The sequence below is a fragment of the Pseudopipra pipra genome, chromosome 5 (assembly GCF_036250125.1).
Source record: "Pseudopipra pipra isolate bDixPip1 chromosome 5, bDixPip1.hap1, whole genome shotgun sequence".
In the NCBI taxonomy this organism is placed as follows: domain Eukaryota; kingdom Metazoa; phylum Chordata; class Aves; order Passeriformes; family Pipridae; genus Pseudopipra; species Pseudopipra pipra.
Window position 1 is genome coordinate 28954329 of NC_087553.1, and position 25067 is coordinate 28979395.

A 25067-nucleotide genomic window follows, 5' to 3' on the forward strand; every position below is an offset into this window, starting at 1 on the left:
TACTTGTGTGAGTGTGAGAGTGTGTGTTGTGTGTGTGTGTGTCCCTTTTTTTGTGTCGCACCCACGTAGTGGCTTGAAAATGATTCCTCACTAGGTTTCCTTTTTGTACCATTGGCAATGGTTTTGTCATCCACCAGTTCTTTGGGGAAAAGGCTTGCATAGCTTTTCCATAATGACCTTCTTATCTGTGCAGCCAGCAGCAACGTTGGCAATGATGGAAATTGGGTTTATAATTAAACTAGTGCTCCCTCTATTGGCTGGATGTCAAAGCCCCAAATCAAGGGCTTGCATAGCCAGGGGATGCATTGATTGTGGAAGAAAAAAAAAAGTGCTACAGTTGTCCTGCAAATGAAAATTAGGTCTCGAATAAGCACTTTAACTGAGTGCGGCCCAGGGACATTTAAAAAAAAAAAAAAGGCAAACCAAAAAAACCCACCCAAAACAAAGAGATGTATAATTCTGACTCTTTGTAGAATATGATTTCTCCTTTTTTGAGTGTGCATGCCAAAACTCCTTCCCCTCCCTGTACATTCACATCAGTTGGAAATAATGTAGAGATTTTAAAGTTTACCTGGCAAAGAAGAGAAATAATTCAGACCTTTCACTTCCTAATGCTGATGAATATGCAATGAAGTATGAGAACTGAATTTATTCTATGTCACTTCAGGCTGTGCCCAAATTCAGCTCAGAAATGTTTCAGAAACAAAACTCAGCAACTAGCTGGGCTTTCAAGTAGCTCCATAACTGCCAAAGAATGTGGATAAATAATACATACAAATAAAGTTAAACAGAAAAAAAATGTACCTCATTCAAGTTGAGTAAGGCCTGCACATACAGTCCACTTTGCTTAGGTTTGAGGGTTCTACTGTCTCAGTTGTTTCCCTCCACAGTTACAGAAGAAGAATGAAGAACTTTACACCAACCAACTAAATAACACATCTGGAAACTGATGGCGTATTTTGGATCCCTGTGTTTATCTCACTCACACTGATGGAAGGTGAGTCAAAAGAGTGTAATGAAGTTTTGCCCTCTGTGTCCTATTATGACACAGTGACAGAGAGCCTCATTATTACCTTGTTCTGTTTACAAGGATGGGACTAGACTTTTGAAAAACTGATTAACCAGGCTTTCCACAGAATGCTGAATATCTTCACTAAATTATAAATCTTATGTTTCAGAAATAATGCTGTTCTCTATTTCAAGAAAGCCAGTATGTATCAGCTTTTTAATTAATTACTTACCTAGTGCTCTGTTGCAAGATAAATACATTTGGGGTTGTACTATTAGCAGACAACATTATCTTGTATGCAACCCGTTGGGTTGTCAAGCACTGCTTGCATTAGAGGAGAGTGTTTCTACTTGTTTGCCACAATGGAGTTTAGGATATTTTGAACTTCATAAACCAAAGGGGAGGCAAGACAAACCAAACAAAAATGCCAAGATGTGCTTCAGCTAAGCTCAGGAATTCCTTTAATCTTACCTCTCTGTAGGACACTGCCACCTGCAGAGGTGTTCCTTGGCAGGGTTCTGGCACTGGCTTCTTTCCAGAACCTCTGACCTGCCAACAGTGTGTTGCACCTCATTGGATCTTGCTGGACATGAGCTACATTCTCAGCTAAATCCATTCTTGAAGCTTGTTGACCCAGCTAGCTCACTAAAAAGATGTCCTTCCTTCTCTAAAGACTGTTACATTTTTTTCCCTTACTCCATATTTTTTTTCCATTTCTCTCCTATTAAAACTATTTATCACATCAGTTTCAATCTCAGACTGTTTTGTACTTGCTCCCCTTATAAAACCAATTTTCCTTATTTGCTGCTGAAGCCATACATGCTGCCAGACCCTACCCCTACCCTCACCACTGTCTTTGGTGTCAATTTTTTTCTCCGTTCCCCATTTGTTACCTCAAATACTGCTGAAATAATTTCTCACATTTCAGGTACCACAGGGAAGACCAATACCAATTAGGAGATCATATTGTAATAGAGATGTATTAAAATTTTTCATTCTTATAGGCCAATTTTATTCCCACTGAAGGGTAAAACAAGGCAACAATTTAGCGACAATTTCCTTTTCCTGAAAAGGGCTATATATCAAGTTAGCTAAGAGCTTAGCAGGGAATGCTGCATTTGCCTACAGTGAAAATCGTATTCCTTCCCATCAAAACACTTGCTTTTAGTTACTTTTGGATATAGAATAGCACATTAACCTGACGTTGGTTATGAACTGAACGTAGGAAATAGCTAATACATGGCTTAAGACCCTGAAAGCCATTGAGAAATTATTTTAATGAACACCTATGAGGCTTTTTGTTATCTTTATTGGAAAAATAATATAATCATAGTACTGTTTTCTTCCTTCTGCACAAATGCAAAAGTCCTGTTTACTTTCTTGGGGTGCAAATCCTTGGCACAGGATTTGACTCATATTTCTGTCAATATGGGCAGAGAAGACAAGATACATAGTTACTAAGGTTTTAAGCTTGGATATGATTTCAGAGAAGTGTCAAACTCTGCATCAAAATGCTCAGTCAGCTCCTCTTGAAAGATACTTGCCTTGTTTTCATTAGGGAAGTCATCTGTGGAGATTACATCAAAAAAAGGACAAGGAGACAGGTATGTCTTCCACCACCAGGAGGGGCCATAGCTGCAAACAAGAGCATGTCCTTTACTAGTACCACACCCCTGTCTTCGTACATCAAAACCAAAAATAACTTAATTTTTCTTTCATCTCCTTTCCAAAACCCCAAATCCAACGAATATGCCTGCTCTCTCCCCTCAAACTCTCTTTAATGGAGAACCTAAAGCACCCCATACTATCCCTCTGTTACTAAGAGTGCCTCAGAATGCAGAGTAGAGTCATAGCACAGAATATGGACAGAGGATGCTGTTTACTGGAAATGAAAGAGGGGGGCTGTGCTGGGGGGTGAGCTTTTCGCAGCCTGGTAATAAAAGGTAACTGCATCTCTGCTGCTATCAGGAAGAGCTATTCTCTAAGGCAAATGGATTCCTGACAGTGTTTATTCTGGCAGTTTGAGTTTAAAATAATGATCTCAGACTTTAGTTAAGCATTTAACAAACAGCACATTAAGATTTTCATTCTCAGAGAAATTACTGGAACAGACCTAATTTCTGGTCTGCCAATCAGACAGAGCAAAAACATTGAAGGAATAAATTGCTTTCTCCCAAACTCCTGCCTGCCTTCAGACAGGAAGACCCACCACTCCAGGAGAATTTGCTTCACCCATGTGTGTCCTCCAAGATGGGCACTGTACTCCCAATAAAGGCCATTCTTTTGTAACATGCAGTACCAGTTGTACATGCAGCCATGTTTGCATTAGCCCAGCAGCCCCCTTTCCCTCTGCTCCTAAACTGGAGCTGACTCCTTCCTCTGGAACTTTGTTTTGGTGCTTTTTCCATCATCCCTGCCCATGGCTACACCACAATAACAGAACAGAGACTTAGTTTCTGGTTCACTAACAATTTGCATTCTCCTTCTTGAAAATCAGTTATTTATCCCTTGTTTTTGTTTTGCTTAAACAGCCCTGGTGGCAATTCAGTCAATTCACTTGTCTCTTTCCTCTCTCCTCAGAGCAATTCTTTCTTTTGTCTCCCCTTCTACCCCCTGCCACAGTAGCAATGTGTTGCTCTTCTCAAGTTATCAAAACATGTCCATGTCACAGATCTGGAACTCTGTTCTCCAAAAAAATGCTGCTAAATTTCAACTGAAAATGTGCAGTGGGCAAGGAAAGAGCCTGGACTGCGGTATCAGAAGGCTTGAAAGCCTTGTTACATTTTTGTTGCAGTTCATAAAGCTACTACCCTGGGAGGCTGGGAGGGCAGAGCTGGGATGGGGACAGAAGTTGATGAAGTCTGAGCCTTAGAAAAGTGCAGCATGTCTGGTGCTAGACCAGTCCATCTGGTGGTTCAGCTTCTTTATGGCTTACTGTGAGACAATCATATGGCTCTATTCAGGCATGAAAAAAAGCAGAAGACAGAGAATCACTTCTGTGCTTCGAAACATGGTGCTGCCTGACAGTCTGAGCGTCACCCCAACCTAGCAGGGCTAAAGGTAGAGATCAGTGAGAGATGGGCAGCAAAACCTGAGTGGGGGTGAGAAAGCAATGTAATTTTCTTCCCTGAGACACAAGATTCCCAATTGTCAGTTGGACAACTGTTTTCCCCCTGCAAATGACTATTAAGAGTTGGGGAGAATTCTCATATAAAAAGAATATAAATGTTGATTCCCGCTTTGGCTGTGCTTGGGAACTCCATGTCTTCTGATTCCTTGTCAGGTCTCCTCTGCACAGGCTCCCTTTTGCCCCTTATAGAGACAGGGGCACGGGGTGTGATTGCTGTGCTCTCAGGGCCACTGATCACCTCTTCATTGCTTTACCCATGACTTCATCAGTGTTCAAGCCTTGCAGGATCTTTGATTTGCCATGCAATTCTCCACAAATATGCAATAATCAAAAAATCCAACAGGCTTTGCAGAAGTTTCTAACCCCACTGCTCTGACACATCAAGGTTGCACAAGAAATAAATATACGCTAAAATGTCCGACTCATACCTGCTTCTCTCTGATTCAGTTTCCTTATCAATCTAATGCAACAGACTCTTTAAAGCGCTCAGAAAGCATATTTTCTTTCATCCCTGGGGCTCCTTCTGCCTCCTTCTCTTCTTGGGCTGTTAAATAAACCTATCCTCCAAAGAATCACAGAATGGTTTGGATTAGAAGTGACCTTAAATATCACCTGGTCTCACCCCCCCTGCAGTGGGTGGGGACACCTTTCACTAGACCAGGTTGTTCAAAGGCCCATCCAGCCTTGGCCTTGAACGCTTCCAGGGATGGGGTTTCCACAGCTTCTTTGGGAAACTGTTCCAGTGTCTCACTGTCTTCATGGCTTCCCAGTGGGCTCCTTTGTTCTTAGGAAGACTCGTTCAAATCCCCCACTGTGTTATGAGGCTATAAGTGGACTGACTTTTTTAAGCTGGCTACCATCTGACCAAGAATGCTTCATTTTAAAAATAAGTTACCAAATGTAATCTTTCTCCATAGTCAGCCCTCTTCTTTGTCTCTGAAATGTTCACAAGCTGAAGATGAAAACACACTGGAGAAGGTAAACAAGGCTCTGACTCAAAGCCTGAGTTGCACGACAGTTATATGTAAATAATTATGCTATTAAATTTGCAAGCAGTTCTGACTAAGAAACAAAACAGCAGGTATTACTAGAGCAATAATAGAGTAAGTAAATATAGAGCATTTTGTTTAAAAAATTAAATAGAATAAAATAATAATACTTAAAACCCCCAAATTAATTATGTTTCAGCACTTTTCAATAGGAAAAAAAACATTAAAAATGTCCCAGCTATTCATTGTAGTGTCTTCTGTTGTTTATCAGTATTTGTTTTAATTTCTTTCAAATCACAGAATGGTTCCTATTTCTAGAAAAAACCCCTTAATTTCTTGGCAAGTACTTTTTTTTGCTGTTAAAGATGTCTGACACTGACAATCTTGTTCAGTGAGTAATAGAACTAAAATAATTGTGATAGGGCTGAAGATGTGATCTTGCTTGCACATCTCAATTTTTTGTTAAATGCATACGCTGTTTTCCAAGAGCACTGATGTAAGGAGTAGAAATAGAAATACTCACAAAATGCTAGACTAACACTTCTAAAACCATCATTTCAGAGACAAGCCTTTTGGATTTTATATATAACTTTTAAACTCTGTTCATTCATCAATGACCTCCAGGAGTCTGTGTTTTTAAACCATGGAGGGATGGTAAAATATCATAGGCCTTAATATCATTCAAAGACTGGTGGGTATAATATGTTACAGAAATTGAAAGACATTGAGAGCAAGAGAAGAAGAGAGAGAAATACAGCTAGGATCCTTGCCCAGTTTCTCACTGATTATGTGAAAGACCAAGAGCTCCTTTGGGTGCTGCCTTTGAGGTAAAGAAACAGCCAGTAACTGCCTGGTAACCATCTGGAGAATTGACCAGGACAGCACAAAAGGTGTCATCTTGCATCACGAAGGGAAGGATTTGTGTGTGATAAGGCCACCGAGAAGAGGGGCAGAAGAAAAACACACATCTAAATCTCATAGAGACTATATAAGCTCTATCATGGTAGGGAGGAATGGACAAGTACATTCAAACCTCCTCTAAATCAGCAATTAAGGAATCCACAGAGATGCATTTGTTTTCATTATAGTTCTATGTACACAGAGATTTTGCAAGGGTGGTGTCAAGGTGCAAATCAAGAGAAAGAAAGGAGTTTCTTCTGAATCTTGTTTCCCTGTTCCTGTCCTTTGCACAGTTTGAACCAGATTTCTCAGGGGGAAATTGTGCTCAACAGAAGAGTGGTGCGCTCTCTTCCATCCCACATTTCTAAAACAACATGTTAGATGATGGGGATTTAAAGGGTTGAAACCCTGAAACTTTTCTATGTGTAAATACTCTTCAAAATCTAGAATCCAAGAAAGGACTGAAAGATATTTTTCTTTCTTATTTTTGTTCCTTCCAAGTGAGTTCTCTCATTAATAGACCAAGTATAAATAGCCTACACAGTTGGCTCTGGCAATTTTCAAAATATGATATAAATAAATTTAACTTCATAATCTCATGATAAGTATGACTGTATGAAGAAATAATAAATTATGCACTCTGTAAGGCATCTTCAGAGGCTGTTGAAATATTTTATTGCTGTAGAAAGATTCATATCATCTATTTTGCGAGCAGAAAGGGGAAAATTCCTTTTCTTCTTCTTCTTCTTCTTCTGTGCCCTACAGAGAACACAAACCATTTGCAACAGTCCTTTCTTAGGTAGCTCAACTTATTTTCTCTGTCCACACTGGGAATCGAACACTTTGAGTTTGGTCTGGAGAGGGTAGGGACAATTGTCAGGGACCAAATGTTGTTGGTTTCACATCTATGATGTCTCAGAACCACATGAGAGAGAAGAGTATGAAATATTCTAAGACTGAAAAAGGGTGACTTGGGGTTCATTTTAAAAAAGAGAGGTATAGAAGAAAACAAGGGGGAAAACTGGCAGGTTAGGAACAGAGAAGCAATGGGTATAGAGACAGGATGCAGGAGATGAAAAGTTGCAGAGAAGTCAGTCAATCTCCACCCAAGTTTTCCACATTTCATGATATTTTTTTGTTCATTAGCAGAACTAAAACCTCAAACCCAAATGTGTACATCCTTGTGATTGTTTTCTTCCACAGACACTACTGTGACTACTGTGACTACTCCAGAGATATGTTTGAACCAATATTAAGTAAGTCAATATCGGATAACACTGTTTAATTGGGGTAGCAGAAGCAGCACAGACAACAGAATGTCACAGACAACTAAGCATTTGCACAGATTTTCAGGCAAGATTTGCAGCTCATAAAGCCCATGTTGCTGTGAATGCCCTTCTGGTAGCTTCAAGCTACTTCTCATATCATCAGTAGGGGCAGCCCAGGCAGTCAGCCCTTAGGCTTAGCCCTGACACCACGGCAGAGCTTCTGACTCTTCTGAGTACAGTCACACAGGTCTGTAATGCAAACTGCAATGCTCTAGACCTCTTGTCCTCACCCAGCATGGCTAGTGAGTTGGGATTTTTTCATCCCTTACCAAAATTAACAGATTGCAGCAACCTCGGGGTTAGACTCTGCTGCAGTTTTCAGACAAATTCACAGGATTCTTGAGAGGTGGGCATGGAGGGGGCAAAGACTTCTCCTATTGAGATAAATGAGAGAAAATATCCTGATTTGATCAAGAGCTGTTATGATGGAAAGTCCCACACGATGGACTGCTTCCCTACTGTGTTCATATCTACATAAAAAAGCATAAACATCCACAGATCTACTTGCTATTGTATGATGTTATATTAACTATATTTCTAGATATATACATATATATATATATACACAGAGAAAGAGATATAAATATATACATTATGTGCATGTTTCTTTCTCCTCAAAATGATTAGAACCAAGGAGTGGACAGATGAAGAGCTGGTTCTTGATTAATCCAGGATACACGTGTGATACTTACAGGGAGGGAAAATAGCACACAAAATATGCCAGAATTCTGACCTTTGTCAGTTTTGTAATATCTTCTGGGTCTTTTGGGATGCCTGGATGGAAGAAATGTGGTGACGAAAGCCTTCTGTCATTTTTATCTAGCTGACATGCTTTCGTTTGCTCATCCCCAAAAAGAGCTGAAGTTCATCCTTTTGCCTGCCCTGGAAGATTCTTACTCTACTTGGAGGTGAATTTGACTGCCTCAGATTGGCTGAGTCAAATATCCCGGTAATTCAACCACCCATATGATCTACAAAGGACCCAGTGAACATATCTCATGTTTCTTAATAAAATTCTCCAATTACACATTCCTTCACACCAAGTTCAATTCATGCTTAATGAAAAACATTTCCAAAATCAGGACTGATCCATCTAAGAAACACATCCACTAAGTTTCTCATCGGCCACTAGAACTGTATGAGTGAAAAGCCATAGTTTTAAAGTGATGTAAATTGAGGATACAAGACTATCTGGCCAACCACTGGTTGTAGGACCTGCTTCTGAAAAAAAACAGACTAAGCTGTACTGCATTTAAATTTAACCTTTTTAATACAGTCTTTTTGAGGGACGGTACTGGTAAATAAGGCAATCAAGGCCCATGTATGGGGAGGAAGACAAATGAGAGAGAAAGTAAGAGAGAGAGAGATTCACACATGCAGTATTTCTTTCCTTACATCAGGAAATAACAGGGTTCTGTTATCATGGGAAAAGCTACCCACATCACACTATGTATCTTAGGGCGGGATTTGTTCCTTTTCATTGCCACATGTCCCATCCATTTCTCCGCTCCTAGTACAGTTAAGTTTTCTGTTTCATGTTGAGCACATCCTTATTTTGCCACCTCAGAGCCATTTTGTAACATATGGTCTATTAGGTGCACATGTGCAACAGCTTATATAACTTAAGGCTTGCTGGAGTACAAAGACCTAGGTATACAACAGATGTATCAATGAACACATGGATGAATGTGCTGTGGATACAAAATGATGATGATACTGCTCAGAATCACATTTATTCTGCTTCTCCTGTGGACTACACCCATCTTCTGCTGGCGATAGACATGGCTCCAGCCAGCAAGGCTTCCTCATCCAAAACTAAGCTTAGATCTTCTTTCCCCCATTACTGCACTGTGATCCCCCCTCTTACACCTTGTTTGCACAGGGCATCTACATGTTTGTCTAAGCATTTCATTAGCATATTCAAGACAAACCCCTAATAGACTTGAATGTGATACACACAGATGCAAACAAATAAGCCTAGACAAGTAAACACAAGTATACCTGTGCATTTGCAGTAGGTTTTAAACAAATTCCCAGAAAGAAGATTAAAGGTCGTGACACCTTTGGCTGTAAGAGAGTGAATCGTGCTTGTTAATCCCTTCTGGCAGTCCACTCTCCCCTTCAGAGGGTGCTATGTTACTTATGTCATGAAGAGAGCTTCCCCAAAGGAGTCTCAGCTGTAGCCTTCTGCCAGATGGAGCTATTCCAGAGGTCAGATATTATCTTCTGGCTTGTGCTCCTTCACTCAACATGGGTAGTGCAAAGGTGATGGAGCTACTCACATCCAACAGGTAATTGAGGACTCTCCATGTGGTGTAATTCTGCTATGAATGAGTTTACTCCATCTGCTTTTCCCTCTGATGCAGTGTCATGGTTTGAGAGCCCCTTGGGGCCTCTGGGTCCCCCCCCAGCCCCCGGCTGGGGTCATAGAAACTCAGAAACAGTGTTAAACTGAACTGAGGTCTGTAACTGAGAAGCTAAAGAAGTTTTCTCCACTGTAAGTGAGCAGAGACAGAGCAGCAGCAGAAGCAGCGTCCAGAGATTGTGGCTAAGAGCCAAGAGACAACTGAAGAAGCAGCAACAAACACGCAGCCAAGGAAGACACAGAGTTGTCTGAGAAAGCCAAGAGAGAGCCAGCAGCAGAGAGACCACAACTAAGCTCTACAGAGACAGAGTTGGGGTAAGAAACTGAACCAAAAACCCCAAACTCCTTTTGTGACCTTTCCTAAGTGGAAAGGATGGACTCCTACTGAATGGAAGTCCTAAAACTGCAGCAGCACTGCAGAAAAGAGCTGAAAAGCTCAGGTATCCTGGAAAGCTGGACCGGGATGATTAAAGGAATGCAGAGGGGGTGACCTTGGGCCCCTCTCGCCGCTGCTGCCAAGCTGGCAGCCTGAGACAGAGCACAGGAGCTCTGGTAGAACTCTTGAGGCAAAGGTTTTCAACTGAAAGCTGCCCAAGATGTTCTGACTCAGGGGTGAATCCCCTGAGGAAGGGACCTTCATGGGGGTCTTACACTCCATGATATGACGTGGTGAAGCGAGTTTTGTCCCTGCTACGCAGTCCATGGAAGAAGACCCTCACTTGAAGACGAGTGGGCGATGGGGCTTGGATACCCCCCTCGCGTGTACGGCAGAGATCCAGCTACAGCTGCTGCATGAGAAGATAAGCTGCTGCCCTAAAGACATTGCTGCTCTGGAAGTGTAAAGGGATCTTTCCTTCTTCCCTCCTGGACTTTTATTTGGAGGGGAGAAGAGATTTGATCCATTGTAAATATTATATCATGGTAGAGATAATTAAGATTGTATATAATGTATTGTAGTATTTATTTGTACAGTCATTGTAATATATATTCCCTTTCCCCCATTTTGAGTCTCGTGTGCTGTCTGGAAAACCCATTTCACACTGGGTTGAGAAGTGGGAGGGGGTTTGCACTAGGGAATTGGATTTTGGAGTTCTCAAAGCATGACATGCAGGTATGGGGGCATGCTCAAGGTAGTCTGAGCGCAGAGCTTGGTATGTTGGGCTCCAGCAGTCTGGAGGGGACTGAAACTTACGGAAAAGCTTAGACTGGTAGAGAAATGAAAATATGCCATGAAGCAGAATGTCCAGGCAAGTAGTTGCAAAGCTGTCTTGAATATTTACTAGAATAAAAATTATTTGTTTCATGGACTGGGAAACCAAGGGTCCTTTCACCCCTTCATCCAGCTCTACGGCTTCAGGTTCCATAGGATGGCCCCCATAGGCCTCCCAGCCCAATACCCCACCACACACAACACTTGCACCACTCCCATCCTTCCTTCGATGGCGTCATACCTTGTTTGTTTAAGATGCTTTGACATCTCTGAGACTGCAATTGCTGTGTCAAAACTGGTTCACAAGTTCTTAGGGAGCAGGGGCTGACAGATAATCCAAACACAAGGGCATGATTTTCTTGGGACTTCTTACCTGCATGAAATCAGAAACCTTTCTTGTTGTCTGCAGTTACCTCGCACATAGTGTGACAGAAAGCAGCCTCTGAGGCAGTAGTGAGTCTTTTGTGAGCAAATCTTTCCTATTTAGCATCCTCAATGGCTTTGCCACCAACAGTTTAATCACCTTAGAAAGCCATGGATCCCTCTGACAGTAAAGGACACTACCTAGAATTACCTCATCTGCTTCTTCCTGTGGCTATATTGTCAGACATTATCAGCAAATATTTGCTTGTTATAGACTGTCATTGGGGGAAAAAACATGCCAGTCTTCCTGCCTTCCAGGTAACTAATGCTTTGTTGTTTATCCAGCAAAGACCATCTTGCTCAAATTGTTCTTTCTGTGTATATTGCTCATCCAGACAGGCTGACAAGTGACAAGCTGCACCCACAAGCACAAGTAATTCTGAGTATATAAAGGAGCAAAACCTTTGTATTTCAAATGGCATGAGTTTGTTTTCTCATTGTCCCCATCTGCTTCTTCCCATCTCATGGTTCATACAGAGGGTAGGGTAGGATGAATATTTCTGACAATGAAAAGCCTTATTGTTCCTAAAAGAATAAAACCTCTGCTGTGCTTTTAGAAAATGAGGGATTTTGGAGCAGGAAAATTCCATGCATTTCAATCACTCTTTCTCAGGTTCAGTATAAAGTGGTAAAAAGGTTCTACCTAATGCTTTAAGCTTCAAGTGCAAATTCACTTTGAAAATATTAAGAAACATTCTATACTTTTGAGAAAACATCAGACTTGAAAATGGGCAGAAGCTTTTATTTTATTTGGTCAGAGTAAAGAGAAAGGTAGGTGTTCCAACTGAAATGCAGACAGTACCTGCCAACTTTCATGCCGCTCTCGGAAAAGCACTGAGGGATCACAGGCTGAGACTGCCGTGTAAAGCTGCAATACAATGTTAAATATGCATTACTAGAAAACAATATTTTCAGTACAGTAGTGTGTCTAATGAGTGGTTTAAACATAATTATGAATGATAACAATAAAAAATTATACAAGAAATATCAGTTCTTAATGAATGGCCTATTATTTTGGTAAAAGTGCAGCTGCTTTATACTTTAGGTGTATAAATTAAGTTTGTCATAAAGTATGGTTACATTTTTCTAATATTTGAGCATTGTAAAGGAGCCTCCACGGCTAGGTGTTATTTTACTTTTTCTGTTCAAATTTAGATACTTTTTTTTGAAGCAGCGGACGAAGTAGGCTCACTCTTAAACAACAGAAACCTTTTATGTTCATATATATGAGACATAAACAACTGAGAATTTGAAGTCTTTCTAGCAATCAGTATTAATATGAATCATGCAGAAAAGTGTCTGAGTCTATTACACACTGTTCCTCTAAACACCGACTGTGTGTTAGAAAAGCTGCTTCAACTGCATTTCGACCTCAAAGTCATTTGCTGAAAGATAAATTATTTTGTTTCAGTCCTTAACAACTAAGAACCAAAAATTTATTTGAAAGTGGTTTGTGCCGGCTTAAATACTGATGATGTTTTCTCAAAAACATAAAAACGCATGTTGTGTCTTTCTCCCATAAGGCTTCGCTTTCTCGTGCTGTAATTCACAGCAACATATAAGCCTTTATTTCTTTTCCTATACAGGGAGTCGTGTAACTCAGAGTGTTTTCCTGTTGTGACTGCGAAGATGAGGAATTATAAAAGACTAACACTACAATTTAACGCTTCAGAGAAACAGTGTATATCATTACTCCTCTGTAGCCAAGCACACTAATTAATATTTATTGCACCTGTCAAACCAGTAGCCGTGGTCAATCCATTGCTGCAGCAGTTCAATGGGAGGCTGGGCACCATATTTCTCCTTGGCAGGCATGTTTAGGTCATCAACAAAGACAAAAGCCCTTTTCCCCAGTGGAGCACTATAAACCCTCTTCTTTCTCCTGCAAAATTAAATCATTAATTTTATTCATGTTAATTTTCATCTTACTTTGAAAAAGCAGCAAAAGAAAGAGAGAGAGAGGAAGAAGAAAAGAAGAAAGAAGGGAAATCACACACTTTCAGGGGAGCCTGCCTGACATTATTATTAGAACCGGTTCTTTTGGAATCCATGACCTTTTATTTTTATCAGATGTGCCGTAAAGGTCACAGAAACATGGGGAGGACATAGTTATAAATCCACATGGAATTTAATCAAAGGTGGCACGTTGTTCTGAAGTAAACAAGCTAATAAAACTATTCCAGTTTAAACTAAGAAAAAAAAGGAAAAGAAAAAGCCTTTGTTAAAGACTGTCAACAAAACTCTGATGAACTTGAATGTATCAATGGAATTAATTAGGCAAGAAGGACTATAATAAGCGAATTTTGGTGTTGCACCTACAGTAGGCTATTTGGCACCCCGAATAAAATGCTTTTATTTCTAGTCCTGCACCTCGTTCCAAAGTATGATGTGGTGCACAGTGTGCTGCTGGGGAGATGCATTCACTCCAGCTAATTACAAGACAGCGAGAACTTAAAGTAAAGGCAACTACAGAGCAAATTGCTCCAGTTCTGCCTGCCTGTATCCTGATTACACCATGAACACTTGTAACACTGTGAAGCAACAACACGAAGGGAAGAGAGCTGAGATATGACAGCCTGTATTTCTGCATGTACTATGACAACAAATTTTAATTGTAGGCCTGGTTGGGGAGTCAGAAAAAGAACAGTGTGCTCAACTGTGGGTACCATGTAAACTAAGGAGTCAAAAGAAAGATATTGGTTCAACTTTTTCTCAGGCTGGATTTGTGCTTAGTCCCTGGGAAATGTCTAACACACCTAAGACATGGGAGGATCTGGCAATGCAAGGACAGGAGGCAGTGTTGAAATGCCAGCTACCAAGAGCGAAAGTGGTGAAGCAACCTGAAAACCTATTGGCTAGAAGAGGAGTAAAGCATTTGCTGTTTTTGGAGACGAAGCCCAGTCCTTTATGAGTCCTTGCAAACACTGAATCAGATGCCAAGACTTATAGAATACATTATAAAATGGTCAATGAATAGGTGTTTTAATGTTATAGATGTGTATTAATAGCATCATGCTTCTCCCTGCAAAACACCATGAGCTGGGTTTTCAGTAGATGTACAATACTCAGAGAAATAGATAAATGCTTTGAAAATCTTGCTGGCTGTCTAAATAACTCTTTGAAATAAGAACTGGCTGTCAAAGCTACTAAGGTACATTTGAAAATCACTTTAGCAGTTACATGACTCAACAGATGTCTACATACCTTAGGAAATACAATCCTTTATGATTAGGTATACAAGTACAGATGTATAAATATTTTGTCTCTTACACTAAGGCTTGTTAGTCAGATGGGTCTAGATCCACCAGTAAGATTTAGATCATGCCACACAGCTTTTAGGCACTCTGCCTTCTTAAGGAAACCACAGCCCCAAGCTGGGTGTTTAAGGCTTCTCCATATAGTGAGAAAAACGGGTTCAGAGCCACCACCTGCCAATGCTTCTATACAAGGACCAATCCTCCAGGAGACTGCAAGTATCAGAGCAAGGCAAAATCCCACTTTTTAAAGGAGAGTTAGGCACCCCTCTGCTCTCTTTCCTCATAAGCCCATCTAATGGCTTATTGCTTAATACAAGAAACAGGAACTGTGCCAACTCCAGGAAAATGCCTTGGGTAGGTATTTCTCAGCTCTCCTGAGAAATGGCATAAACCCCTGTCTGGGTGGAGGAGTGTCCTGAGCCTGGGCCCCCAGCTCCCAGGAGGTAGGTATGGGCAGTCAGGGAGCCAGAGTCAGAGCAGGGGAGGCAGTCTGCACATGCTGGGGGTGCTGAAATGAGCACTAAGTGCCGGCATCTGCCTTGTGAGTCTAACCTATATTTCTTGGCTCTTTAATTCCTCTGCAGGGTTTATTACGCTAGGCTGGTGAAATGTATCAAGAACTACACTGTGATCTGACTGTGGAAAGAAGCCATTTTCCCTGTGCAAATAATTATAGAACTAATTCTAGGGTCTTTTGTCAGCTGTCTCACCTCTCCCTTAAATGCTGTTGGATGGTTGTAGTGCCATAAAATGGGTCCAAATAATACTTGAAATTAATACAGTTTGATTTAGATGACCATTTATTTTATAGCCCTAGTTAAAGTGTCAGGGAGATTTAACAGAAGATAAACTTTGTATTTGGCCCTTTATGCTAAAGTAATTCTAGCAGCTCAAAGCCATGTTTTGAGGGCCTAGTGTTAACAGTATTTTCCATTTTCCCTGACAAATGGACTGTAACTTAGCCATCAGTTAATTACTGACAGATAGAGGCAATATATCAGATACTATTTGTTATCAGAGAATCACATGAATTAGATGCAGAAAAGGCTTCTTATGTCATTCACATCCCTACCAATATGGAGCTGGTTTGTATTCTATATATCTGTACAGTTCATTTTACATGACCTAAGAAATGCTGTCTTCATTGTTTCTCCTGGAGTCTATTCATTAACAGAAGTTTTTTTTCTAATATGCAGCTTCAATGTTCATTACCTTATTATGCTTCACAATGAACTGAATTCAGTGCTTTCAGCATATAGTCATAATTTTTACCTATCAGCTGGAAGTGTACTCTACCATATGAAAACGTCAGAATTATCATACAGCTACTGCCTGATAAAACATTACTCAAATCCTGTAATGTTTTCAAATCTTGAGTTATTAATAATTTAACATAATTAATTCAAAACACTTCACTCAATGTGAACCAGAGAGAGACGATGGGGAAATGATGCATATTCCATCTTTCAAGGGTGGAATTAAATATGGAAAACAAGGAAAAGATAAAGAGCTGCCAACACTTACTTGGAGTGTAATTCACCTGTTTTGAACTTGCTATAAATTTCACATTTCTAAGACTTTCAACTAACTTCACAGGCATAAATAAAAAACCTCTTTCCCCTATCACAAGCAAACAATTTAACATGGTTAGAGCTGTCTGTCAGGCATAAGAAGAAAAGAAACAAATTAACAAATGGGGGAGATTCTTCTACAAAGGGAAGTAACAATTAAGAAAATGAACATTTAAAATGCAATACACAGAGATTCCTTCCTCTTTTTGTTAATGCTTATCAACAAAGAGCATTGTATTGCTAATGCTTTTGCTTGATTAAACCTTCTTTAAAAGCATATTGTTGTTGCTCTTTTCATGATGGGGTTGCTTTTTAAAATTTTATTTATTTAAATCAAGGCTGGACCCAACCTTTGTTTTCCTGGTTAGAAATTTGAGTTGTTAGAAAGAACTGCAGGTGCTAAATTATGGCACAATACACAGCAGCTGCAGAAATGCACCTGGAAAAAATTAGGCTAGTAATGAAAATTTCACCTGAAAAGTGCCAAATTGGAAGTCTCAGAGATTGAATACTTTCATTAAACCACCACTCAGGAACAAACCAAGTAATAAATATTGGAACTTTCTCTCTTTACTTTGACCATGAGGACTTATTTCAGGTGTATTTTCCTCTCTATTTGGGGAAAGAAGGGTAGAACACAGAGAAAGCATGTTCATCTCTCATCTCGATTAAATCCCTAGCCAACCTCCACTGCCAATAGAGGTACCAATTAGTGCTAATTGTAGTAGACAATAATAGTGTAGACACCTGTCACTATCTGTTGAGCTGGGACCATCAGTAAATTCACAAAGGCCACCAAAAAAACATCTGGAATAATAATGATTATCATTTTGGTACCCACCCAGCCTGAAATTAAACTGTTGATTCTGAGGTAAAAAGCTGAGCAATGCTTTCCGAAGGTACAATAGTCTAATAAAAATAATGCACACACACATATATATAGTTTTTTATTTCAGAAACACATGAGAAATGATACAGAACTGGTTACCATAGCAACAGTGCTTCCTGCACTGCATGGACCAACTATCCTCAATATTTTGGAGCATTACAATGGATTCCTGCTTTATAAAAAGAAGTTAAATACTGTCCCCCTGCTCCACGACAGTGGCAGGATCTGTGTGGGTAGAATGATGAACTCCAGTCTGTCCTGATCTCTTCCACAGCTGACACATACATCACTCATGCCCACATAGGTCAGTGTTCAGGTTCTACTATTTCACATGTAATAATGTCATAATTTTTATGTAATATGTCACAACGCGACGAAAGGTAGCCACCTTTCATTCTGACAAAAAGCATGCAGAGCCTGTCAGCTTCAGCACAACAAGGGCAGTTCAAGGGCTGAGCCTGAGCGCTGTTTCCAGGACACCTACCGATTATGTGATGTAAGGCATTCCATTAAATGCTCCCTTCCCTCAAAGTGGTTGTGGGAAAGACAAAACCCCTATGATGTGAATCATGCTAAACCAGCCATTCAGACACAGGACATGTGCTGCCTGTCTTGAGAAAGGCAACCAGCACCTGTTGGTCTTGGGGGAATTTGTAATTCCTGCAATTATTCTGCGAGCACTCCAGGCACACACTGCAAACACTACTAGAGTGATAACAAGCCCATAAAACACTGAATGGTACAGATTACATGTAAGCATGATAGAGAAAAATTAAATCCATTAAAAATCCCTGCCAGGCTGTGATTAGCTATTATTATTTTTTAATTCATTATAATATACACTGTGCATAAGAGAAAAGCTAACAAATATAAATGAAAGGGAAGTTAATAAACACATTCATTTCCATTTTAACTTAGGCCTTTTGACTGGAATAAACGGAAGTGGTAACTCATCTAGATGAGTAAGATATGTTCTAAAACCCACTGGGTGAGGGAGCCCTACAGAAATACCAACAGGATGCCATTTGTGCGTGGCTTTTCTTTGGCAAGGGAACTGCCTGCAGTACTCAGAGGAGGTCATCTTTCCTCCCTATGGAACATCTGGACAGCCATGTATTCTCAAGCAATTTCCTTGCATTGAAGGAAATGGGGGATTGGGAGTTTGGAGGATTCCTGCAAGCTGTTTTCTGCTTGAAGCTGAGCACAAAACAAATACGTAGGAATATGAAGAAGCCCTTGGGAAAGCCTTTTCCCAAAGACAGATATGTTTCATTTTCAGTTCACAGAGTACCTTTTTGAATTTCTGCATGTTGGGAAATCTGCCACAAATCTCTGTATTCTAATCTCTCCTAAGACTGCATATTGGGGCCAGCAACATACGTCAGCTCCAGCAGTGCCTGATGGGACCAGTGATGCTCATAAGCATGATTTTTTTCTTCATCCCTCTCTTGGAGGAAACACAGGAAAGGTTTGCTTTAATCACTAACTCTCCAGGGAGAACTTGTATCTGGAGTTCCCTTTGCTCACCAGAGGGCCGTGCAGACAGGCATGAAAAGGTGCTAGTTTGCTCCTTACCTTTCAGTACAGCACTTCAGATTACTGAAGCAGGCATGATGAAGCGATGTGCTTAACAGTGCAACCTATCTACATGCTCTGTGGAGAATATTGCTGCATGCAGCTAAGTTTCCACTCAGGGGCCTGAGTGTACACCCTGAAAAGACTCTGTCTGTGAGCGAAGTTACTTGGCAAAGTCATCCCTCTTTATTTCAGGAATTAATTAAAAGTGGTCACCAAGGGATGGTGAAAGAGCTCAGCAAAGAACTTCAGAGCAAAAGCTGTAATCAAACTACGGAAATCACTCAACCCACATTTACTCCAGCAGGTGAGGAAATGCAATCTGCTCTGAGAGAGAGGCAGCACAAGAAAAGCTCCACAGAAAGAGATGAAGTTTTTTCTCCAGCCCCTGAAGAGCATCCTTCCCCATCTCATGTTCCAGGCCAGAGTATTTTGACTGACACAGAAGAGGGTACACTGCAGCCCTCGTCTTCCCCTCACTGCCCGTCAGCAGTGAGGGTTTGGACAAGTTACAAACCAAGCAGACACAGGCAAAGAATTGCAGGGTGTCCTTCCTCACTTATCAGTTGAAAGAAGGGAAGGCCAATCTTTGGCATGAAGGATGAAAGAAATCTCATTTTTGAGAGCACACTGTGCACTGTTAGACCCCTTATGTATTTGACTGTTTAATTCAGCACATGGCTTCAGGAATGTAGTCAGACCTCTGGTGTCCATTTTCAGTCAGTTGACAAACTGCCTGAAAGTTTGAGTCATTTGATCAAATACTTAATTAAATAATCACTGGCTGAATCACACTGACAGATCCAGGTTGGGTTCTCCTTTAGCTGATTTCTTTGTAGACTAGACTAGACTAAGAAGTTGCTCTGTGCTTAACGTAGCTTAAGTGTCTCTTTAATCAGGCAGTTTGGCTGTGTTTATTACATTGAAGGTACATCATGCACCTGTGAGAGAGTGGATCAGTAAAAGTATTATTACATTATTTGGGGTTGGAACTAACTGAAGCGTTTGCGCGTGGAAGGTCGCATGGAACACACATGGAAGCCTGGGAAATCACATGGCAGGGCTCATGGAGCCTGCATGGAGCAGCTATTAGTCAAAAGGGCAGCCTGGGAGCTGCCCGCACCACACCCACACTCAGCCTCTGATTGGGTACATCACCCCTCACGCCGGCCTGGAGGCACACAGTGCTCAGTGCCAGGGGTCCGGTCTGGGAGGATTGGCCACAGAGGGCCAAAGCACATAAATACAGGAGCACATGGGCTCCAGCTTGCCTTTCACTAGGGAGGTGCCATCGCTATGTGGAGCCAGACTTCCATGAGACTCTTCGGTGGTAGTTATTTTTCTCTAAATATCTTTTGTTAATCACTTTTCTCTCTCTTACTTTACTCCTGTTTCTTCTCTTAATAATTTTCTTTGGTCTTTTCTTACTTACTTGTTTAGGGTAACACAAAACCAGTGGGTTGGATTCTGCTAAGTTACGTGGTTTGGCGTGTGCTGGGTCAGTGCTTTGTGGAATGCACTACTTGGTTGTATGTTACCCCTTTTAAACATTTGCCAAGATCCTTATTTCCCTCTAAAATTAAAAGTATCTCCTGAGAAAAGTGTGTGGTTTCTTTTCTTTAGGCTATTTTATGGTATTAAGAATGAAAGGCTCTGCAGAAGTTCATTGGGCAAAACTTTTGGAGTCTTGTATATTTTGAAAAGTAATACTCCCAGTTAAGCTTGGGGCATCGGGACTGGGGTCTTGGAGCACATCTGTCACAGCCTCCAGCTGCCTCCACTCTGGCTGAAAACCATGACCAGCTCTCTCCTGCCCCCTCCTCTGGGGCCACCATCTCCCTGTTCCCTGGTCTCGGTTGATGGCTGTCCAGATGGACCTATATTCTTTTGGCTTTCTTCATCTTACTCCAGTATTTCTGTGCCCCCAGGAGAGCCCTGCACCCTGTACAGGCTTACTCTTGGACCTTACCCCTGAGTATCTGCATTGGAGATATTTTGGGGGGGTTTCCCTAGTGCCATGTTCATCCACAGCATTCTCTTAATAGCTAGACTGCATTTTTCCAGTTGTTTCAACACATCTAACTTTCACAGCACCCACCTCAAGACGAGAGCCACCGACACCATGTGGATCAAGTTAAGTGCTGTGTTATTCTATCATGGGCTTTTAGAACACTAGAGTGAGTTGATTATTACATAAACACAACATGCTTTGTGGTGGGGCTTCCAATTTAGCCCCATATGTTTAGCAGTTAAAAAGTTAATAAAATACAAGCAATGACCTTTATTACAAAAATAGTTTCTCTGTTCTTTGCTTTTACAAGTATTTGCAATCAACTGGAAATACAGTTTGATTTCATTCCCAGGAAGTGCTTGTAGATGCATATATTAAAGATTTGCTTACTGTGAGTAAATATTTCTGCAGTGTTCACTATCTGCTTCAGTTGAGGAGGCCTGGGAAACTACCCTACCAGTTGTACCACTATGATCCTGGCCTCTAACAAATAATCCAGAATGATCCCAAGCATAATCAGGGAAGAAACCTCTTCTAGTCCAAACTGGGTAGTTGGTATTTATCATTTAGAAAAGTACATTTCTTTCACATGGTTTTGAAACACCACATTGCAGATGCTTCAGCAGCTTTTGGCTCAGAAGCAGATATGAAAAGAGAATGAGAGGCACTTTTTCAAAATATTTAACAGTTTTTCTAGATGTATATTACAATTTTCAGAACCTATGTGTTCTCACTCATTTCATAGCTGATCCACTGCAATCCATCACCCAAACAGGTGGACTTTTCAAGCACTTTTATGAACTGGAAAACCCAGTAATGCTGGGTAATCAAAATGCTAGTAATCAAAAATTGACAAGTTTTACCATTGCTGCGTTGAACTAGCAGTTTGCTAGAATCTGTTCTGCTCTTGCATATGTACTTTGATAAATTGAAAACAGTCCTCTCCTGAGAATTTTTCTCATTTGAGAGAAAATTCTTATTTTAGTGTGGGCTAAAATAATGCATCTGCCTCAGAGAGTTTATGGTGACCTTGTCAGGATTGGGAGTGATCATTTTTGGATGTCTAGTTATTCCAAGTCTTCTAAGTAGAGTACCTTAACAGTCTTTTTGATGATGGACTTTGAAAACACAGCCTATAGAAAAATATAAATATAAAACAAAAATATATGGAGCAAGTGGTTTTATCTTGACTACCCAGAGATTAAAATAATCATGACTTGTGAGCCCCGCAGTAAATAGTCTCATGGCATTTTTTAGCCCTTTGTATTGTTGGTAGGATACATTTCTCCATTCACTAGAGTCTGTCAGTTGTCATAATAGCATTTATCAAATGCCAGTGCGGATAAAAATGTATTCTCTATGTAGTTCATTTATGTTACAGCTGCGTCAAATTCTTAGTTTTGTTTGCGCAGGGAAGCTACAACTACTAAAGTAAGTTTTAGCACCAATAAAGACTCACGCTTGCACTGACCACTTCCAGTACTTTCTCTTAATTTTTTTTATTAATTTATTTTTGCATTCATTGAGGTCTGATATTGCCCATGGATCTCATTTCTGGTGCTTGCAAATACAAAATTTGAAGTTTCTCTAGGCTGTCTGGCAAACAATGCCCTCCGTATTGAAAAGTGAAGAACATGGTATGAGCTCCCTTTTATCTTGCCAATTAATGTTTGACTTGTTTGTCTGCCATGTGATGAATTAAAAATGCATGATTTAGATACTGAAGAGATAACCATTTTCTAAATATAATCCCCTGGGTGCTGCCATTCTTCCAGTTGATCTTTTTGCCCTCTGTGTGTTGGCGAGTACCATATATAGCCTACTGCTCAGATCTTTCCCTAACAGATGGCTCTCTTTACTAGTTGGGACTCAATCTGGTGATTCCCTTTAATATGCTTTAGACTGAAGAATATCCAGGGATAGGCAGCTGATTCACTTTTCTAAAGCAAAAATGGCTAAGATGATGAAGTTAAACAGATGTGTTTTCTGGACTATGTGCTGTTCTATATACCCCATAAATCAGAATATTTGTCAACATCAATTAAAGTGTGGTTACCCCAGTAATAAACATTACATAGAGAAACAAATCAGCTTTCATTTATTCTGTCAGAAATGGAAGGAAAGCATTTCATAATATTTTGTGGATAATCTCTGAGGAGTAAACTAAGCGCAATTACATATTTGATTTTAATTAAAACTCTGGATACCCTTCGAGTTTCGTTAGGAAGATGTCCTGGGTATGATTAGCTGAGGCTTGTGCTGAGAAGTTAATTTGACATATAACATATTTTTCATGAGGTAACAGTCACAGGAAGTTATGTGTAATAGCTATCTTTCCCAGGCCTGTGGGGGCAACAAAAAGTAATGGCTTATCCTGAAGCAGCAACTTCTCTGGTGTGAAGCACATCTGCATAACAGTCCCAGTGGTGCTCACAGTAATGTCATTAAGCTGAGAGAATAAAAGAAAGAACCAAAAGATGCAGATAAAGGTGTTTCATTACCCACTGTACACAAAACAACAGTAGAACTCAGTCATAAAATAATTTCAGGTCACAATAAAAGCAAAACCCACAGAAAATACCTGGGAATGACAAAGGAGTTACAGTTTATGAGCATTGGGCTGGCTGGAATTGCCAAGCTAGAGACTTAAGCACAAAAGAGCACTAAGAAATCCTGTTTGGTATGAGGGAGAGAGGCTATTATACCCAGAGCTGGTAATGAGAATGCAGTGTCGTTAACTGTTTTCTTTTACAATATTTGACACCAGGATGGCTTAATGCTATGTTGTTTTCTCTTCAAGCTACAGTTTTCCTTTGCAAGAGTGTGAGAGCAGAATTCTAATGTGAGTATACACTGGGAAAAAGGGCCTCACTGCTCTGCTTTGTCTTTTTCAATCTCTTACACTTTAACTGGAAGGTCATTTCATTTATTACACACAGAAAAGGGCAGGAGTCAGGCTTAAAACTTGGTATGTACTCGTATATCAAACTGGCACTTATTTTGTTCTCCCCTGTGCGGCTTAGCTTCCTGCCCTCATCACTGCTATAGGTGTGTGTGTCTGGCTAGAGAGAGGTCAGAATGATCTCATTGCATGCAAACCTCCTTCGCACCCTTCCAAAAGAGTTACCTTAACTTGGGGTATTGGTGGCAGAATTGTTCTGCTGTTCCACAGGGCATTTTCTAACCTCAGCAGCTATTCCTCTGCATGAGAAAGCTACAAGGAATGTGTGCTTCATGCAGCAGGTTCACAAAGCAATTTCATCTGTTCACAGCTGGCTTATTAAGGGAATCTAGCAAATGACAGTATCATTGAAGCATTATGTTTCCTGCCCTTTTCCTTTTGAACATAGCTTTGATAATGTAACCACTATAAGCTGATTGAAACCAATTGCTGGGGTTGATAGGTTGTCACTTATGTTTCCTGAAAACCAGAAGTTATTCACAGTCCCCTCTACTGGGGTCCAAATATGTGCTTTCAGCAACCACAGCAGCAAGTACCTCATTTTCCATGCTTGTCCAGGGCTGCATGTAGTGCCATGTCTGCACTGCCTGCCCCAGTGTGTGGGCTGGCAGCTCTCCTCCCAGCTCAGCCTGGCCACAGCACAGCTACCAAACTGCCAAGCACCCAATGGTACAGTACTGTACCAGGCTCTGGTCAAGGTGTGGAAGTGCAGAGAACTGAAGAAAAGACCCCTCTTATGTAATGCTGTATTTTTCATATGAACTCTCTCTTTGAACCACTCCGGTTTCCTCCCTCCTTTCTCCTGGATTAGCACTGACAATGCATTTGCACCACAATGGGTATATTGTGTGCAGCAACATTTTGCTAGGCAGCATGCAGACATACAGGTAAAGCTACCTACCTCCTGCAAGAGCCTAAGTTATGAACTGCCAAAGCAGCTAAATGGTGGGAGGGAAAGTCAGAGAGGTGATATGATGTCCCAGTGTCAAAATAGCAATTCTGGAGTGAAATAGTTAACAGTATCCCTGGCTGCTTGTGACTCACTCCAGGGTCCCTTCCAGCAGGTTACTCTGTTGAGCAGCGTAGGTGCAAAAGACACACTATCCTCTAGTGAGGGTATTGGTAGACAGCCACAGCCAAATATACAAAATACATCAGTGCATAGGGAGCTAACAACATCCTTTTCATTTTACTGAGAAGCCTTTGAAGCCTTTTAAAGTTACAGATTGAAGAGGAAGCATTTGGACAGCGCTTCTGCAGTAGAACATGGCCTTTCCTCGGGCTTTCCCATTCATTTTTGTAAAAAGACAAATTAGTTCTGTTTGGAGTGTGTCCTGAAGTACTGTTGCTCTAATCAGCCATCTTCCTGACCAGAAGCTGGCTCTGGGCCTGGCTGTACATTACCAATGGGTTGGAATTAGACGTTCTTGTAAGGGACAATCCTTTTC

The 25067-nt window shown here is 40.7% G+C and overlaps 1 long non-coding RNA gene across 2 annotated transcripts in view; it reads right to left on the minus strand.

Annotated features, from left to right (window-relative positions):
- Positions 1-10968: 10968 nt before the first annotated feature.
- The window catches only part of LOC135414532 (uncharacterized), a 72447-nt gene continuing 58348 nt past the window's right edge, over positions 10969-25067 (minus strand). The window contains exons 4-6 of one of the 2 annotated variants that reach the window (XR_010430711.1): positions 13087-13236; positions 12157-12222; positions 10969-11304 (exon numbers count right to left, since the gene is read on the minus strand). This is a non-coding gene — a long non-coding RNA (uncharacterized LOC135414532). Of the gene's footprint in view, positions 11305-12069; positions 12223-13086; positions 13237-25067 lie in introns of those variants that run through there. The other variant, XR_010430710.1, reaches the window with a different exon arrangement.